Raw genomic sequence first — 5,540 nt, 5'->3', positions numbered from 1 at the left:
GGGAATCGAACTCATGCGGAAGTGGCTTAAGCTTCTTAGTGCAGTGCTTTAACCCGCTGCGCCCCCAGGGAGGGCCCGGAAGTTATATTTTACACGTTATAATTTACAGTTTATAATTTATATTTTTGTCTTGTTTTTAGTTTATGCCTTCTTTTTTCCTACTAGACTAAACGTTCTTTGAGAGCATGGGCTTCATAGAATCATTGTTCCAAATGTCTGCTGCGTTTAACTGAGCTCAGACTGTCTGAATTCAGTCTGGTGAAACTCTCCTTTGCTCCTCACACCTTTCTGTGGCTGATCCTGGCTCTATTTGTGAAATCAGCTCGAACATTATTTGAGTTCTCTCTTTAAATATGGAGCAAGCGCTGGTGTGACTTCCTGGTCGGTGCCCATGCGGAGCCTGCAACGTTGGCGGAATCAGCCCGGGGCTGTCTGGAGTCAGGCCTGCGCATGCCCATTACCTCAACTTTGGCTATGTCTCTCCCGGGAAGTCTCTCAAAGTCCAACCCTCACGAGGTTGTCAGTCCTGAAAATCTAGAATTTAGCCATTTAATTTTTTCAGGGTGAGGTTAAAGCCAAGGTGTTCTACCCAATTCTGCCACTCCTAGGAGGCAGCTAGTGTCTAAGATTCTTCTAGATTTCCCAGATTTGTGCACGGAAGCCTGCTTGCCTGACTCTGCCTCCGCCGTCCCTCACTGTCTACTACTTACTGATGGTTTGGCTCACAAATTAAATATTACTAATTGTTTTACTAGTTGTAAAGACAGGGTGGGATCTGGGGATGTGATTTTACATGTCAACTGTCAATTTCTACTTGTCATGGGGCATTAAAGTCAGAGTCAGTCACTTAGGTTACTTCAGGTTAAAAAGTGCTGCCTCACTATGTAGCTAAGGCAGCCGAGAGCCTGAAAAGTACCAAATAAATGGTTTCTCCCAGCAGCTGCCCATCTGTTCTTTACAGAAGCATGGAGTTGTTTTGTTGTTTATTTAACTTTGGTTCAAGATCCTCTCTCAAGCTGTTGTTTCTGGCTGGACAGCTTCATCAACTACCTCTAATTTTCTTTCTTTTTTAAAAGGTTTAAAAAAATTTTAAACCAGAAATGGGATACAGTCTAGAGATGCAGGCACGTGAGAGGATTCACCAGAAACAGTGGGGAGCAGAACAGGCTGATAGACAAAGTACAGTGCAGAGGGGAGCAGCGGGTGAGACAGGAGAGGTCTGTTGTGCCATGTGGATCAGCTCCAGGGAGGGATCGAACTCGCACTGAAGGAGCCATGGCTTGGCTTAGCTTCTCAGTGTAGCAGTCCAACCTGCTGCACCACCAGGGAGGGTCCTACCTCTAATTTTCTGATGAAGATACTGTATTTTATTATAACGCATGTTCTCAAAGCTCCTTTTCTTCAAAGCAATTTCAAAACTGTACATTCAGTATTTAAAATGTGTAAACTATTCCTTAATACTTGAAATCACATGATGTCATTGCACACATTTCTTGGGAAACAGAATGATCTTTTACAAACTCTAATTCAAAGGAGTTCCATTGTGGCTCCTAGCCAACCAAATTTCCGGATTTGCCCCACCCTGAATATTTGAATCTTGGCATCTATATTGATTGTATCTGCTACTACAATCTTCTTGATGGTTCTCAAAAAAAAAAATTCTAAATTTCACTGTAGAAAAGGCCTTACTTAATAATAGTCTCAGAAGTTGGCACTTACATAAATCAGGAATCATAATCTCCACTCAGAATGGAACTTGAAGAGGTTATGAGGCCAGCCATAAGGAAATGTGGAGAGAAGGTCGAAGAAGTTTAATTATAGTGAATTCTGCAGTGTTGCTTTTATTGTTTGTTTTCCACTGCCCAGAGGAGGATATAGCTTTGTGCCCCCCAATCATAGATTGGGGTGCTCTCGGTGAATATTTTAAGATTTGCTTTGGCGGAAAGAATGAGTTGGCAGCACCTAGTAAACTATAGCCAGGATACATAGTCACTGAAAAAAAAAAAATTTTTTTTTTTTTCAATAAAAAGCTAAACTGGGCCCTCCCTGGTGGCGCAGCGGGTTAAAGCACAGCACTAAGAAACTAAAGCCACTTCCACATGAGTTCGATCCCCGCCTGCCCCGGAGGTGACCACATGGCGTGGCAGACCTCTCCTGGCCCGCCCGCTGCTCCCCTCAGCAGTGTATTTCGTCCATCTGCCTGTTCTGCTCCCCGCTCTGTCTCTGGTGACTCCTCTCACCCTCCACATTTCTGGCCTGTACCCCAGTTCTGTACAAATAAATAAATAAATCTTTAAAAAAAAAAAAAAAAAAAAGCTAAACTGAGCAGCCAAAAGCAGGTAGAGGCAAAGTTACAGCAATACAACTATGGAGGGATATGTTTACCTATAAGCTTTTTACAATTAAGTATGTGAGTCCTATTTGGCAGGACTACGTGATTTGCCACACTACTCCCTCTTTCAGTGCTTCTGCCAGAGGCCAGTGGACCCAACCTGTCTTCAAGGATGACTTCCAAGTCTCGGTCCACATCTGCCTTCACTCCTTGTTTCCACTGTTGCTAACTCCAGTCTGTGGAGAGCCATAGTGGCATTCCTTTATCAAGCTAGAGCCATGCCATCTGTTAGAACAGAAGCAGTGTTTGCCTTAGTGAACTCAGTTAAATAGCAGTGAAGACAAAAATAAAGCTTTATCATGACATAGCTTGTATAAAAATGATTTCATCTCAGGATTCCAGACTTCTACTCCCCTGAGCTTTTAGAGAACACTATGGCTAGACCAAATTTGATGGTGCTATGCCCAGAATTCATGTTGAGTATGCAAGATCCTCCTCCTGAGGTTAGTCTCACCTTGAGGATTATGTCACCTATGGAACCTAAAAGCAGTGGTGGGTATGCCAAGGCTGCACAACATTTAGTTGATGAGATCCACTGGATACAGATTTTGTCCATTATCCAGTTATGCAGTGATGGCCTCGAAGCCCAGGGAGAGAAGGCTAGGATATTGAAGGATGGAAACGTTGATTTGTTTTAATTGTGCCCATTAAAGATCTATATATGATAATAGTAGAAACAATAACAATAATGATAATAAATATTAGGCTACAAAGTCCCTGACTATTTCATCACTATATAATAAGAATCTGTCATAGGTTTTGCCCTATAGTTGGTGGTCAATTAATACTGAATAATAATAATTGGCATTTGTTACGCATATACTGAATCATCCTACAAGACCTATTCTATAGAAACTGGCATTGTTCCCATATTCAGAGGCAGAAAGTGATGTCCAGAGAAGTGAAGTAATTTCCCTAAGGTCCAGCAAGCGAGAATGTGGAGACAACAGAGAGGACATGGACACTGTGCTGTCCAAACTCCACACTTTCCTCCTCTGTGCGGTGCTACCTTCAGTCTGTGATCTGCATTGAGCATAAAGAGTCTAGAAGAAATGAAAACAACTTCAGGATTTTTTTTCTCCTGGTTTTCTGGAAAACTAGAAGTCACTTGTAGACATTTACTATTGCCAAGATGAATGAACAAGGAATTATTGAGACAGGGATTCAGAAAGAAGAAGAAAAAAAGACTACTCTCTTTAGGTTTCTGGGTAGACCATCAAGAAACTTCCCAGCCTGGCCCTTACCAATTTCATCAGGTCTGTGTCTCCACTGTCAACCATCCTTCTGCTGTAATGACGTGGATGAAGACGATTCACATTCAGACACTGGTCTACTCCCTCCACCCAAAATGAAATTATGCTCCTTCTTGAATGACTGACTCAAGTGTCATCTTCCTCTTGGAAGCTTTTCCCTGCCCTTTCACACACCACACCCCATGCCCAGATGAATTAAGCACCCCTTCATCCTCTGTATGCTAGGCCTGTTTGTTTATAATGACAGTCAACTCTTTAGCAGCCTCTCTTACAGTCCCTCTGTCCCTTGACAACAGGGGCCTGCCCTGTGTAACACTAAGAGCTAGGGATTAATTCTTCATCCCTGGAGAAAGGTGAGAACCCTGGCCTGAATAGGTCTAGGAGCTAGTTTGAAGTAGTACAAAATAAAATGTTAAGTTAAAGAACTTAATGCTAAAGAGAAAAGGGTGACACATTAAGGACTGAGAATGGGAAGGTCCTGGGAATTCCTTAAAAACAGAGCATGATAAACACAGGTGCTGTGGAAGAAGAATGTTAGTGGAATGAGAGATTTAGGTTGAGACATGAAACCTGTATTTGAATGGGAAAAAATGTGAAATAGTATTGATGGCAAAGTGAAATCATTTAGGAATTTTAATGACAACCAGATCCGAAGTTTGATTCATTCTCCACCAAACTGGTTTTCATCCATAACAGTGACAAGTGGCTTTTATTCCACCAGGACTTTTACATTAAAGTGTCATGTAATGCTCATGCTACTATAAATAATCTAATCTTTATAACAAACCTGTGAGGTCAGTACTATTTTCTCAACTCTGTACATGAGGAAGCACAGAAGAAGTGGCTTCCCACGTCACAGGGCTAATGAGTGTCAGAACAGTGATTTGAACCTAGGTCTCTGGCTGCAAAGCCTATTCTCCAAGGCCCTCATAAACATGTAAGGAGAAGAAAATATGGCAAGTGTGTACCCATTATACCCAGGTAGAAATGTGCAATAAGTAGGGAAATTGAAGCTAACTCATGGCAAAAATAACAGCGCCTTCTTTTATGAGGAGGGTGGGGCTCCATCAGAGACGGAAGATAATGAGGCACAATTGCTAATACCTCATTACCTAAGATCCACCTGTAATGTAAGGTGATAGCCATACTATGAAACAAGTAGGTGTAAGATTCAGATTCAGGATTTTCAGGTGTGTTATCAGCCCTGAGACACTCCAGTTGTGATGTGGACAGAACTGTGTCAAGAAACAACTGGCAAAAATCTCATCACAAAACCAGAAAGAAAGATGGACATGTTTAAGCCAGAGAGCTTAAATAAGACTCACTCACTTCAAACTAACTTGTGAGACAACTTTCTCTACAAGATGGCACTATGGCTCAGATGGACCCATTGCAAGCACTTTGGTCTTGTCAGGAGAGCCAGGTAGATAAGCTAGCTGATAATCATATTTACCACTGAGCTATGCAAGTCTGGGAATTTCAGGCTGATTTAGAATCTTACAAAAGAATCAGTCATCTGCTCATCTAGGATGAGAAATAATTTGGTTGGTTAAAGTGATAAAATATGTTGAATTAATTTTGTCACACATGGTACTGTAACCTTGTGGGAATAAGAAATAATGGAAGTGTGTAAAATTTGTGGAGCTTCTGTCAATCTACTGAAATGTAAGGAAAGATATGCAGTAACATGAAAAAAGATCAGCCCCCTCTTTTTGTAGTGAAAGTCTTAATTCTTCACTGTAAAGAAGAAAGCAACAATAGTTTTTATTTTCTGAAAAAACTATTGTTGTTTTCTTTTCTCAAATTTGTACCTTTTCCGCCATAAAATATAAAATCAGTTTAAAAGACAAATCTATGTTTTAATCTAGTATCCCTTCTTTTTTTTTTTTTAAAGA

The sequence above is a fragment of the Condylura cristata genome, unplaced genomic scaffold, assembly GCF_000260355.1.
Source record: "Condylura cristata isolate star-nosed mole 26May11 unplaced genomic scaffold, ConCri1.0 scaffold00002, whole genome shotgun sequence".
Classification (NCBI taxonomy): Eukaryota; Metazoa; Chordata; class Mammalia; order Eulipotyphla; family Talpidae; genus Condylura; species Condylura cristata.
The sequence above is the reverse complement of the archived record's forward strand: the minus strand, read 5'-3'. Positions refer to the sequence as shown.